The following is a 14,225-nucleotide window of genomic DNA, read 5'->3' on the forward strand; positions in this document are numbered from 1 at the left end:
GCCCAGTCGGATTAACATCCAAAGGACTGAGCGCTGAACAAAGAGTTAAGTTACCTTTTAAGCATTTCGTGGGGGTAGGGAGATCTGTGCAGGGGGAAGCATACTACAGAAGCGAGAATCAAAGGCAGTTATTTAACTGAGACATGTGTTACATCATTTCTTACTTTTCAAGGAGAAACATGCTTTGTGACTTGAGTTTGTCTGTCTAGTGACATTGCAGCTACACAGCTAGGGAATCAGGGGCTTCACAAGGCCTGGGAAGGGAGGAGAGATAAGGCTCACTAGCCACAGAAAAATAGGCGTTTTTAAAGGACTCCAGCTCTTTTTCTTTCTCAGGGGGAACCGAGTTTTCTTACATACAGCTGAGTTTCTGCTTACGCACTCTTTAATTTCTTTTAATTCCTGTTCCAATATCTCATTATGGTTTTGATTTGCATTTATCTCGTAGTTAGTGATAATCATGAGAGGACTTGTATTTCCCTTAGGATTAGATGATGTGGCTCTTGGCCAGAGTTTTGGAGAGCGCAACCCTGGCCCGTGCGCCTGCTGGGTCCTCCGAGTTCTGCAACAGCCCGGCCTGCGCGGCATCTGGTGGCCTCCGGGTAAGGCTGGCTCACGGAAAGAAAGAATGAATGCAGACTACGGGCAGTGGATAGAGGTCTCGGATGCCAGCAGGCCTCCCAACCCAACAGGAACTGGCTCAATTCCCAGAAGAAAGCGATCGGCCCCCGAGGCAGGAAGGCCGTCTCTGGAGCAGGGCGCGCCGCCTGCGGGCTGCCCCAGGCCGGGGTCGACTAGAGGGCCAGCGCACGCAGCGGCAACAGGAGCGCCAAGAGGTGAGGCGGGTTCGCCAGGAGTGGGGCCAGCGCCCGGGCTGCCAGCCGAGCAGGGGTGTCTTGGCGGAGCCCCCTCGCCGGCTCCCAGAGAGTCTGGGAAGAACTGGGCGGGGTGTCCCCAGCGCTGGGTCCCCAAGCGTGGCAGCAGTGGCCGGGAGCGGGGAGCGAGCGGGGTGTGGCGCCAGAGTGCAGGGAAAAACACCAGGCGCGGGAATCCGGGAGCACGTAGAGGGCTGCGGCTCCAGCCTCAGACAGCCGCGTTCGGACCCTTTGCATTTAAGAAAGCTTCCGGGAAATGCACACGGCGGGACCACCGCCCTCGTGCAGCCAGCCCCGCAGGTGCAGGAAGAAAAGAATAATCCATGCCCAATCCGGTGAGTTTTTTTATCTGAGCAGCGGCCTGGGTCAGAGCGAACATGAGTTTTGGAAGCGAACTGTTCGTGTGTTGTGCACCTCTGGACAGGTTACTTATCCTCTCTGGGATCCAGTTTCCACACCTGTTTAAAAAAGAAAGAAAGAAAAAAAATGGTTAAAATTAGACTTCCCTCACAGAGATTCTGTGAGCCTTGTTTGCTTCCTAAATGTTACATGTTGCTATTTCTCCTGGGGTAATCTATGAAATAGGGTCTCCTGCTCCTATTTTACCCTTGGGAGATCTAGTTTCAGACCATTAAGTAACTTGCCAACAGCAATTAATTGGAAACTGTGGGATTTGAATTCAGGAAGTCAAACTCCGGAGACTGGATATTATCTAATCCAGGTCCTACCATTTCTCAGAAGGGTGAACTTGGGTTTGCCACTTCTGAGATCCTTTTCCCTATCTGTGAAACAGGTGCAGTAATAGTAGCTTGCCTATGGGGTTGTGAAGATCTACTGAGCTAACCCACATACGTGTCCCCCTACCAATGTGTGCATGCTGGAAGGGTAAGATTTTTTTCTGTTTTGCTTGCAGATACATCCCCAGTGCCTGGCACACAGTAGATGTCCTATAAATACTTGTTGAATGAATAAGGAGCATAAGTTACCTTTTATCCTTCCAATAACCCCTGCTAGTTTCAGACTACTGATTAGGAGACAAAAGTTTAAAGAGGTTGAATAAGTCACCCCATGTTACCTGGGTGGTCTGTAGAGGAGTCTGTGTGATCTTGACGTGCAATCCAGGTTCCATCACCTCCTAGCAGGGTAAATGTGGCAGTTATCTGATTCCTCTGTGCCTCAGTTTCCTTATCTGTAAAATGAGGACAATAATAGCACCTATCCTATGGGGTTTTTCTGGGATTTTTTTTTTTCTTTTGAGTTGCTGTCTTGCTCTATTGCCCAGGCTGGAGTGCAGTGCTGTGATTATAGCTCATGCAGCTTCAACCTCCCAGGCTCAAGCGATCCTCCTGCTTCAGCCTCCTGAGTAACTGGGACTATAGGCACACACCACCATGCCGAGCTAATTGTTTAAATTTTTGTAGAGATGGGGGTCTATGTTGCCCAGTCTGGTCTTGAACTTCTGGGCTCAAAAGATCCTCCTTCCTCAGACTCCTAAAGTGCTGGGATTACAGGCATGAGCCACCAAGCCCGACTTTTTTTTTTTTTTTTTTAATTTATTTTTTTGAGACAGAGTCTCACTCTGTTGCCCAGGCTGGAGTGCCATGGTGTGATCTGGGCTTACTGCCATCTCTTGTCTTCCAGGTTCAAGTAATTCTCCTGCCTCAGCCTCCCAGGTAGCTGAGATTACAGGTGCCCACCACCATGCCCGGCTAGTTTTTTTGTATTTTTAGTAGAGATGGGGTTTCGTCATGTTGGCCAGGCTGGTCTTGAACTCCTGACCTCAGTTCATCCACCCGCCTCAGCCTCCCAAAGTGCTGGGATTACAGGCGTGAGCCACCACACCCAGCCTGAGCCCACCCTTTTGTGGGGATTAAATAAAGATGAAACACTCAGAACAGTGCCTGGCACTTAGTAGGTGCTCAATCAACATTAGCTACAGTAAGTGCTATGACCACCTCTACAAGAGTGGGGGAATGGCACAGTAGTTGCATCCATTTAGAAGAGGCAGAAGGAAGAGTGGGATGTCATGGGGCAGAGGTGATGAAGGAGCTTCCCCGCCTTCTCAGTAGCCCACAGAACCAGTCCCCGAAGAGGAAGGAGTGCCAGCCATATCCCTGCTCTTCACCTGGGGGCCCCAAGAGGTTGTCTCCAAGACCCACCATTCTTTTGTTAAACGAAAGAATGTCCTGTCCCCTCCGCATGCTTGCAGCTGATGAAGCTTTGGGAGGAGGATTTCAGGTGGGAAGGACAGTTGTGGAGTGGTTATTCTGGCTAGAACCGGGTTAACATGTCGTCCTGGAGTAATTCCTAGCTCTGGGATTTTGGCAAATTGCCTTTGGAACCTCAGTTTCCTCGTCTGTAGAATGGGGAGAATCATAGGACCACCTAGGGCTGTTGGAGGGATGATCTGCATTCATGTCTGGAGAGCACTAGGCAGAATGTCTGGCACATAATGAATGACAGCTATAACTGTCCATGTTATTTGATGCTTGATGCTCCTTTCCATTCCTGGCCTTAGGATCTGTTGCTGTGTAGGTCAAGCTCTCCAAGGAGGGTTAAATAAAGCACCTTTTCCTTGAACCCCTTCGCATCTATTTATTTATTTAGTTTTAGAGACTGAGTCTTGCTCTGTTGCCCAAGTTGGAGTGCAGTGGCACAATTGTAGCTCACTTCAGTCTTAAAGTCAAGCGATCCTCCGACCTCAACTTCCTGAGTAGCTGGGACTACAGGTGCTCACCTCTACACCCAGCTAATTTTTTAATTTTTTGTTGAGACGAGATCTCGCTGTGTTGCCCAGGCTGGTCTCAAATTCCTGGCCTCAAGTGATCTTCCTGCCTCAGCCTCCCAAGTAGCTAGAACTTTAGGTGCACCCTACCACCCGCTTCTCATCTAGACGGTCTCCTTCCAGAGATCTCCACCTGTCAAAGTTTTGGAGAGTTTTGTGTTCTGGTAGGACAAATGCTGACTTCAAGTGTGCCAGGGCAGGCTGGACACGGTTAATCAATCCTGTATTCCCAGCACTTTGGGTGGCCAACGCGGGCAGGTCACTTGAGTCCAAGAGTTCCAGACCAGCCCAGGGAACATGGCAAGACCTCGTCTCTACTAAAAGTACAAAAATTAGCCGGGCGTGGTGGTGCATGCCTGTGGTTCCAGCTACTCGGGAGGCTGAGGCACAAGAATTGCTTGAGCCTGGGAGGTGGAGGTTGCAGTGAGCCAAGATCGTGCCACTGTACTCCAGCCTGGGCGGCATTGCGAAATCCTGTCTCAAAAAAAAAAAAAAAAAAAAAAGTCCACGGCAGTTTCTGGGGACAATAAGGCTGGCATGGGCTGGGAAGGACATTGTGCTTTCCTCTTGTGGGGAGGCACTACATCCTTTAATATGGTACTTAGTAGATGAGGAATCCTAGACCTTTAACATAATCATAGTCTTTAATATCTGTTCTGCTTACCATGTGCCGGGTATTGTGCTAAGTCCCAACCCTAGTCATCTATAGAACTCAGGCTCCAGAACCAGACTGCCTGAGTTAAAATCCTGCCTCTGCCACTTTCTTGCTGTGTGACCTTGGGCCAAGTTACTTAACCTCTCTGTGCTTCAAATGACTCATCTGTAAACTGGGATGATTCTAGTAGTACCTAACTCATAGGGCTGCTGTGAGGATTAAGTACAACCCACACATAGATGGTGATAGAACAATGTAGTGATAAATGTTGGTCACTTATATATTATAATGACTTCCATTTTATAGCTGAGGAAACTGAGGCAGGCTCAGGGAAATTCATAACCCATCCAATGACACAGAGCTCTCCTTTCGATTCCAGTGTCTGCTCATTGATTTTCATTTCCTTCTTAATTCATGCCCCCCTCATTGTACCCCCTAATTCAATCATCAGCCTCTATCTAGGGTCCCTGCTTCCTGTGTCTGGGGCTCCCAGCATCTGCTGCTTCCAGAAGGTTCTCCCTCTTCCTCACTTCCCAAACTTGAGGGGCTCCCCAGTGACCTTGGAAATAGATCTTTTTCTTTTACTGTTCCTGTTGTTTTCTCCAATTACTAACACAATACACATGCAAGTTATTTTAAAATTGTATTTATAAAAATATTTGCATAGAATGTGAAAAACTCTGCTAATTTACCCCCTGGTGATAATTGCTGCTTGGAGTTTCATGTGTGTTACTCCAGATTTCTCCCTCTCCTCCTGGGTGTAATAATAGAGATTATTTCTACTTATCTTTTAAAAAGATGGGACCATGCTATTCATACTGCATGCAATTCACAGGAGACAATTTTCAAGATTTAACTTATTTTTTTGAAAAAGTTACACTGCCACATGATATAAAACCCCAAAGAGACCAGGCACAGTGACTTGTAATCCCAGAGCCTTGGGAGGCTGAGGCCGGAGGATCGCTTGAGGTCAGGAGTTCGAGACGAGCCTAGGCAACATAGGGAGACCCCCATCTCGACAAAAAAGAGAAATTAGGTGGGCATCGTGGTGAGTTCCTGTAGTCCTGGCTACTCAGGAGGCTGAGGCGAGAGGATCGCTTGAGCCTAGCCTGGGTGACAAAGCAAGACTCTGTCTCTAAAAAAGAAAAATGGAAAAAATCCAAAAGATGTCTAAGCAAATATTGCAAAGTATTTCCCTCCATGTCTGTCTCCAGCCACCCAGTTTCTCACTCTGGAAGAAACCAGTATTGCCAACTTACAGTCTACCTGCAGACGAAAAACGTATAATTACAGTTTATAGGGCATATATGTATCATAAACCGAAATATGTAAAACTATAGTATAGTTTCTAGAAGAGGAGAAACAGAGGGGAGAAAACTCTATTAGAGAAAATGTTGAGTTGCTGATTTCCTTGTCCCATGCAATGGAGAGCGAGGAGACGCTTCAAAGTCCATGGAACTTGGTAACATTTAGCGCAGTGGTTCTCAGGTGGAGGCAGTTTTACCTCCCAGGGGATATTTGTCCATTCCTGAAGACATTTTTGGTTGTCATAGCTTGCAGATGGGGTGGGGTTGGGGTGTCCTGCTGGCATCTAATAGATGGAAGCTGGGCATACTGCTAAACATCCTACAATGCACAGAACAGTCCCCCCAGCTCCCGACAACAGGCAGTTGTCTGGCCCCAAATGACAACACTGCTGAGGTTGAGAAATCCTGACTTATAGCTATAAAAAAATCAAAATTACTGCTTTGACTTCTTGCCTGGAGCTTGTTCGGCTCAGCTCCACGATGATTGGCAGGCAGAACCCCACGATCCAGGTGTTCCTAGAGTCAAATGCTGCCAGGTACTGTCCTTTCACCCACGTAATGACAGCTCTTGAGGCAAATCAAACTATCTTCTTGGAAACTACCACCCTCCTCCTCTCATTTCCTCTGATGACACAATTTATAACTCAAGTCTCTTCCACAGGAGAAAATTCCATTTCTCCATTGGAAAGCCACTGCTTTGCATTTCGTGCTAATACATCAAAGATTGGGGCTGGGTGCAGTGGCTCATGCCTGTAATCCCAGCACCTTGGGAAGCCAAGGGGGGATAATCACTTAAGCCCAGTAGTTTGAGACCAGCCTGGGCTACGTAGAGAGACCCCATATCTACAAAAATTAAAAATGTTAGCCAAATGTGGTGGTACATACCTGTAGTCTCATCTCCTTGGGAGGCTGAGTGAGGCAGGAGGATCGCTTGAGCCCAAGAGTCAGAGGCTGCAGTGAGCTGTGATTGTACCACTGCATTTCAGCCTTGATTGACAAAGCAAGAGCCTGTCTCAAAAAAAAAAAAAAAAAAAAGAGGAACAGTAACTATAGACTCCAATTCTTTTTGTGAATTATAGAACTATGACATTCTTTTTTTCTTTTAAATCATACTCCCCCAAGTGCAAGTGCCACAGGAAACGGATCTTGTTTGTTTTGGCATTTGTAAAAATACAGAAATTTGATGCAGCCCTGGATTGTCTACTTCCTTCTTTATTTCTGTATGAATATAAAATTTCCTTCTCAGAGAAAACCCTTTGTGATGGATTAGCATCCCATCTGCTGGGGTTTATCCCTGGGAATCTGAGTCTTAGGTGGCTAGAAATAATCTTAGTCCGAACTTTCTCAAATGTTAACTGCTGTAGCCCTTCTCAACACTAGGAGGAGGGAGCATAGATAGTTCCCACTTTGTAGGTTAATGGGGAGGAAATTGAGGCTCAGAGGAGTTGAGACATTACAGTCTTAGAGTGCCAGAGTCAGCACTGGAATTCGAGTCGACTGTCTTGAAATGTGGGCTGGTTTTATACTGCCTGTCCTTTGTTTCCAGAAGGGACACACCACTGGTGATCATAATTACAGAGTTAAATCTGTATGGTTCGCATGTTGCCAAAGGGGATGTATCTATAGAAAAATGTGGCCAGGCGGCCAGACACAGTGGCTCATGCCTGTAATCCCAGCACTTTGGCAGGCTGAGGCAGGTGGATTACCTGAGGTCAGGAGTTCAAGACCAGCCTGCAACATGGTGAAATACCATCTCTACTAAAAATACAAAAATTAGGCGGGTGTAGTGGCAACACCGGTAATCCCACTACTTGGGAGGCTGAGGCAGGAGAATCACTTGAGCCCGGGAGGCGGAGGTTGCAGCGAGCCCAGATGGCGCCACTGCACTCCAGCCTGGGCGACAGAGTGAGACTCTGTCTCTAAAAAAAAAAAAGAAAGAAAAAGAAAAAGAAAAACGTAGCCAGGCCAGGTGGGGTGGCTTACGCCTGTAATCCCAGCAGTTTTGGAGACCGAGATGGGTGGATCACTTGAGCTCAGGAGTTTAAGACCAGCCTGGGCAACACAACAAAACCTCAACTCTTCAAAAAATACAAAAATTAGTCAGGCATGGTGGCTCTTACCTGTGATTCCAGCTACTTGGGAGGCTGAGGCAGGAGGATCCCTTGAGCCCAGGAGGCAGAGGTTGCAGTGAGCTGAGATCGCGGCAGTGAGCTGAGATCGCGGCACTGCACTCCAGCCTAGGTGAGAGAGGCCAACCCTGTCTCAAAAAAAAAAAAAAGTAGCCAGTGCCTGGGGGTGTCTAGTGGAGCACCACGTTCTCTTCTTTGTTGGATTAATGAATTCAGGTAATCTCTTCCCACACCGCTTCACTATCTAGGGTTAAAAAAAACCCCACAAAACGCAACTATTTACTTCCTTATGGTGTCCAAGGAATAAAATAACCTCTAGAAAGGACTTTGATATTTTTATTGAGCTGATATTACAATAATGTTAATGAGAGGGGGAAGTGAGGGCTTAGGAAGAAGGAAATGCACAACTTGGGACCTGAGTGAGGTCTTCGTCTTTGCAGACTCCGTGGACAGAGGCCATAGGTACAGCTGTGATGTCAGAGGTGGGAGACTGATTTGCATTTTCACCAGGTGAGACCTGGTTATTCATTGGTTGGTGAGGAAAGAGATGATAGCCAGGGTGGCGTAAAACGGCGGTGAGCTCAGTAAATAACCCCCTCCCCGTGATCTTGGTGGCATCCCGCCCAGCCGTGTGACCAAGACAGCAAGGAGCATTCTTTAAGGTAACACGGCAGAGAGGCAGAAAAAGATGGGCCTTACCGGTTAGTTAAGAAGAAAAGAGGACCTGTTGCCTGTCCCTCTAGCTTTGAACTACAAAGTAGAGGGGAATTTTATCTGGATTTTCCTGCAGAACTGAGGGCAGGTAGGAGAAGGTGCTTTGAAGCAGGGGTGGGAGGTCACGGGAATAATGGGGAACGCTTGGGAACGTGTCAGGGAAGGAGGACAGAAACTGAGGCTGTCCTATTGCTTATTGCCAGACAAGGGCACAGATTTGAGGCACAACAGATATTTGTTAGAGGAAAGAATGACCATGGGGGAAATGGGAGGCAAGAGAGTGTTGATGATGAGAACAAGCCCTACGGTTGTCTGCTTGAGTTGGAATCTGGGCTTCCCCAGGTCTAACTGTGGGATTCTGGGTCAGTTATGGTATGTTTCTGGCCTTGGTTTCCTTGTCTGTTTAATGGGTAGTGTGCCAAAAAGCTCCCACTTCCACAGGTGGATATCAGGGCTAATAAGAAAATACGGTACACGACAAATATGCCATAAATGTGACCCGTATGTCTGGGGGTGTCTACTGGAGCATCATGTTCTAGAAGAATGCTTTGCTGGATGAGTGGATTCACATGGCCTCTCCCAATGCTACTTCATTCTCTGGGGTTTAAAAACAATTTATTTACTTCTTTATGGTGTTCAAGAAACAATAATTTCTCATTTTTCTCATGCTTCTCATTTTTCTCATCCTTCTCTTCTTCCTCTGATAAGTGATTTTTGTGTTGCTTTTTGTTTTTTGTTTGTTTTTGTTTGTTTGTTTTGAGACAGTATCTCACTCTGTTGCCCAGGCTGGAGTGCAGTGGTGAAATGCTAGCTCACTGCAACCTTGATCTCCCGGGTTCAAACAATCCTCCTGCTTCAGCCTCCTAACTAACTGAGACTACAGGCACATGCCACCATGCCCGCCTACCTTTTATGGTTTTTAGTAGAGACAAGGTCTCACTATATTGCCTACGATGGTCTCAAACTCCTAAGCTCAAGCGATCCTCCTGCCTCAAAGTGCTGGCATTACAGGAATGAGCCACCATGCACTGCTAACAATGATGTTGTTGTTGATGATGATGATGATCCAAGCCCAGCATATGCAATCAGAGAGGTATGGGTTTGAATCTCATTCTGCCTCTGTTTAGCTGTGTGACCTTGAGTGAGTTACTTAACCTCTCTGGGTCTCAATGTAATCATAAAATTGGGATAATAATACCTCCCCATAAAGTTGTTTGAGCATTCAGTTGCTAATACATGTGAAGGGCATAGCCCTGGGCCTGGCCTGCATATCAGCACTCAATAAACAGTGCTGTCCACATGCTTGTTACTGTTGTTGTTATTATTATTAACTTATTATTATTATTGTTATTGTTTGACTAGATTCTTTCTACCCTAGAGAGGAGAAGAGAAGCTCAGTAGAAATGAAGGTTAAAAGTAGGGTTTATTGTCATATTTTGCCAGGAAAGTCCTGTTCCCAGAAGACAGGGTCAAGTTCAAGCTATAGAACATCTTCATAAACACTTAATTAATAACCTCAGTGAATCATATTTGCCAAGATTTTTCAGGATGACGTGGCAGGAGGTGATACTATTATTGCTCAGGTTATTTCCAGTCACCTAACGTTCATCGTTCCCAGAGATAAATCACAGCTGCTAGAATGCTAATCATCAGAGATGGTCATTTCTGTGAAGGCATTCATAGGGAAAAGAATATTTATAGAGAGTGTAGTGGTGTGATCATAGCTCGTTGCAGCCTTGAACTTCTGGGCTTGAGTGATCCTTCTGCCTTAGCCTCCTAAGTAGCTGGGACTACAGGTGTGCACCACCATGAATGATTAAAAATCAACTAATTTTAGGCTGGGCGTGGTGGGTCATGCCTGTAATCCCAGCACTTTGGGAGGCTGAGGAGGGCGGGTCACGAGATGAGGAGATCGAGACCATCCTGGCTAACATGGTGAAACCCTGTCTCTACTAAAACACACACAAAAAACTAGCCAGGCATGGTGGCACACACCTGTAGTCCCAGCTACTGGGGAGGCTGAGGCAGGAGAATCATTTGAACCCGGGTGGCGGAGGTTGCAGTGAACCGAGATTGTGCCACTGCACTCCAGCCTGGTGACAGAGCAAGACTCCATCTCAAAAAAAACAAAAAACAAAAAACAAAAAACCTCAACTAATTAAAAAATTTTCTGTAGCGACAGAGTTTCACTCTGTCCCCCAGGCTGGAGTGCAGTGTCATGATCATAGCACACTGCAGCCTCAACTTCCTGGTTTCCAGTCATCATCCAGGCTCAGCCTCCTGGGTAGCTGGGACTAACGGCTGCATGCCACTGTGCTCAGCTAATTGTTAAAATTTTTTGTAGAGTCGGGGTCTTGCTATGTCACCTAGGCTGGTCTCCAACTCCTGGTTTCAAGCAATCCTCCTGCCTCAGCCTCCCAAAGCCCCAGGATTACAGGAGTGAGCCATCTCGCCTGGCTGAACATGGGTATCATTTAAAAGAAAAAAAAGACAGTCCTGTGTTTAGAATTCGCCAGAAGAATTGGAAGCCCATAGTTACAGTTCCCAGCCTTTGATGTGTTAGCACCCACATCCAGTGCAAAATAGTGGCTTTCCAAAGGAGAAATGGAATTTTATCCTGTGTCAGAGACTTGAGTTATAAATTATACAATCAGAGAAAAGGACTTAAAATGAGAGGAGGTGAGTGGGTATCTCCAAGAAAATGGTTTAGGTCACCCCAAGAATTGTCATTCCTGAGGTGAGATAACAGGACCTGGCAGTATGAGACTCATGGACACGTGGATCGCAAGGTTCTGTCTGTCAGTCAGTGTGACACTGAGAAAGATCAGAGCCAGAGCCAAAAGCACAAAGCAGTAATTCTGATCCTGTCTGTTTTTAACATGTTGATTTTTTTTTTATCATGGGTTTTTTTGGCATTTATTTTTATTTTTAAAAGTATCACGTTAAAATATTATTTATTTTAATGATATGGTGTGTCCCCACCCGAATCTCATCTTGAATTATAGCTCCCATAATCCTCACATGTCATGAGAGGGACACCATGGGAGGTAATTGAATCATGGGGGTGGGTTTTTCTCATGCTGTTCTCATGATAGTGAATACGTCTCATGAGATCTGGTGGTTTTATAAAGGGCAATTCCTTTGCACACGTGCTCTTACCTGCTGCCACGTAAGACATGCCTTTGCTCCTCCTTTGCCTTCCACCATCATTATGAGGCCTCCCCAGCCATGTGGAACTGTGAGTCCATTAAACCTCTGTTTCTTTATAAATTATGCAGTCTTAGGTATGAAAATGGATGATATACTTGATTACTGGGATTTCTGGCCCCCTTTAAATTTGCATCCCAGCTCAACACTTACCTTACTTCCTCACCCTAGTCCTGGCCCTACTGCAAACAGCATTGAATCTAGAAACTTCCCAAGCTTGATGTCATACTTACCCAACATGGGAGAAAAGGTAGCAGAATTCAAGAGGTGAATGTGGAACAAATCAGAGTTGAAAAAAGAAAATTTGAGCTAGGTGTGGTTGGCATACACCTGTAGTCGCAGCTACTCGGGAGGTTGAGGCAGGAGGATGGCTTGAGCCTAGGAGGTCCCATCACTGCACTTTAGCCTGGATAACAGAATGAGACTCCATCTCTCAAAAAAGAGAGAGGGCTGGGTGTGGTGGCTCACACCTGTAATCCCAGCACTTTGGGAGACTGAGGTGGGCGGATGTCAGGAGATCAAGACCATTTTGGCTAACATGGTGAAACCCTGTCTCTACTAAAAATACAAAATATTAGCTGGGCATGTTGGTGCATGCCTGTAGTCCCAGCTACTCGGGAGGCTGAGGCAGGAGAATCGCTTGAACCCAGGAAGTGGAGGTTGCAGTGAGCCAATCGTGCCACTACTCTCCAGCCTGGGCAACAGAGCTAGACTCCATATCAAAAAAAAAAAGAAAAAAAAAAGAGAGAGAGAGAAGAGAGAATTTGTTATGACTTAAAGATATTTAAAGGGGGGAAAAGAGAGAGAGAAAGAATTTGCTTTTCTGCTTCCCTGAGTGGGGTGAAAAGAGGGACATTTAGGATACCGCATTTCAAAGGAAACTCCAATGCCCTGCTTCCAAACCGCTTTCCAGGTGTCTCCATTTACTTAGGGACCTGGATTGCTCGGAAACCTCCATAGTCATATGCTTGCAGTTTTAAGTACTTACTTAATTTATCTTTTTTATTTGGAAATAACGTTTTTTATTTTCAAAATATTGTAAGCAGCTGGGTATGGTGGCTCACGTCTGTTGTTGTCCAAGCACTTTGGGAGGCCAAGGTGGGAGGATCTCTTGAGCCCAGGCATTAGAAATCAACCTGGGTGCAACTCTGTCTCTACAAAAAAATTTAAAAATAGGCCGGGCCCAGTGGCTCATGCCTGTCATCCCAGCACTTTGGGAGGCCAAGGTGGGTGGATCATGAGGTCAGGTCTGGACAACATGGTGAAACCCCGTCTCTACTAAAAATACAAAAAATTAACTGGGCGTAGTGGTGGGTGCCTGTAATCCCAGCTACTCAGGAGGCTGAGGCAGGAGAATTGCTTGAATCCAGGAGGCGGAGGTTGCAGTGAGGTGAGATTGTGCCATTGGATTCCAGCCTGGGTGACAGAGTGAGACTCAATCTCAACATTAATTAATTAATTAATTAATTAAAAAATAAAAATTCAGCCAGTCATGGTGACGTGTGCCTGTGTTGCCAGCTACTCACGAGGCTGAGGTGGGAGGATCACTGGAGCCCAGGAGTTGGAGGCTCCAGTGAACTATGGTTGCACCGCTGCACTTAATCCCTTTTCCTTTCTCTTCCTTCTTCCATTCCGTTCTCTCCTAATTTTGTTTCATTTTTTATATTTTGTTGTTTCCTTCATAGCGATAAATCAGGATATCTCAACTTTTGTATGACTGACACATTGGACCAGACCATTCTTGGCTGTGGGGGCTGTCTTGTGCAGTAGAGGATGTTTAACAGCATCCCTGGCCTCTACCCACTAGATATCAGTAGCACACTCACTGCAGCTGTGACAACCGAAAGTTTGCCAGACTTTGCTCAGTGTCCCTTGGGGGCAAAATCACTCCCAGTTGAGAACCACTGCCAATGATGACGTCCTTACAGTTCCTTAAACTTGGACAGCGTTGCTGACTCTCCATTTCATAAGAGAAGGAATTTAGCACCTCAATATTTTCCTCTAATAAAGTTCTTCCCCCTGCATTTCCCCACTTCTAAAAATTATTTTTTACATATTGTGGTTTACAAACTTGCATTTTGTGTCTTACAAAGTACAATTACATGTTTCTTGCATTGTAGGTTGAATACTAGGAAAAAGGTTTTTTCCCACTGTGCTTTCAACAAAGAACACTTCTGTGACCAGATATTGGCGGGGGTTGAGGGGTCCACACCGACCAAGTCTCCAACACCAGCTGGGTGCCCCACAGTTTATTATTATTATTATTATTATTATTTTGAGATAATCTTGCTCTGTTACCCAGGCTGGAGTGCAGTGGTGCCATCTTGGCTCACTGCAATCTCCACCTCCCAGGTTCAAGCGATTCTCCTGCCTCAGCCTCCCAAGTAGCTGGAACTACAGACATGTGCCACCACACCTGGCTAATTGTTTTGTATTTTTCGTAGAGAGAGGGTTTTGCCATGCTCGCCAGGCTTGTCTCAAACTCCTGACCTCAGGTAGTCTGCCCACCTCAGCCTCCCAAAGTGCTGGGATTACAAGTGTTAGCCACCACAC

The 14,225-nt window shown here is 46.2% G+C and overlaps 1 protein-coding gene across 9 annotated transcripts in view; it reads left to right on the forward strand.

Moving 5' to 3' along the window:
• Positions 1-781: 781 nt before the first annotated feature.
• The window catches only part of TMC5 (transmembrane channel like 5), a 90,779-nt gene continuing 77,335 nt past the window's right edge, over positions 782-14,225 (forward strand). For 3 of the 9 annotated variants that reach the window (XM_045382530.3, XM_015442642.4, XM_074027838.1), the window contains exon 1: positions 782-1,210. The gene's annotated coding sequence lies outside the window, so the exon portion shown is untranslated. Of the gene's footprint in view, positions 1,211-1,668; positions 1,761-8,364; positions 8,554-14,225 lie in introns of those variants that run through there. The other 6 variants (XM_074027839.1, XM_015442644.4, XM_045382528.3 and 3 more) reach the window with 5 other exon arrangements.

Source organism: Macaca fascicularis, chromosome 20 (assembly GCF_037993035.2).
Source record: "Macaca fascicularis isolate 582-1 chromosome 20, T2T-MFA8v1.1".
Lineage (NCBI taxonomy): Eukaryota > Metazoa > Chordata > Mammalia > Primates > Cercopithecidae > Macaca > Macaca fascicularis.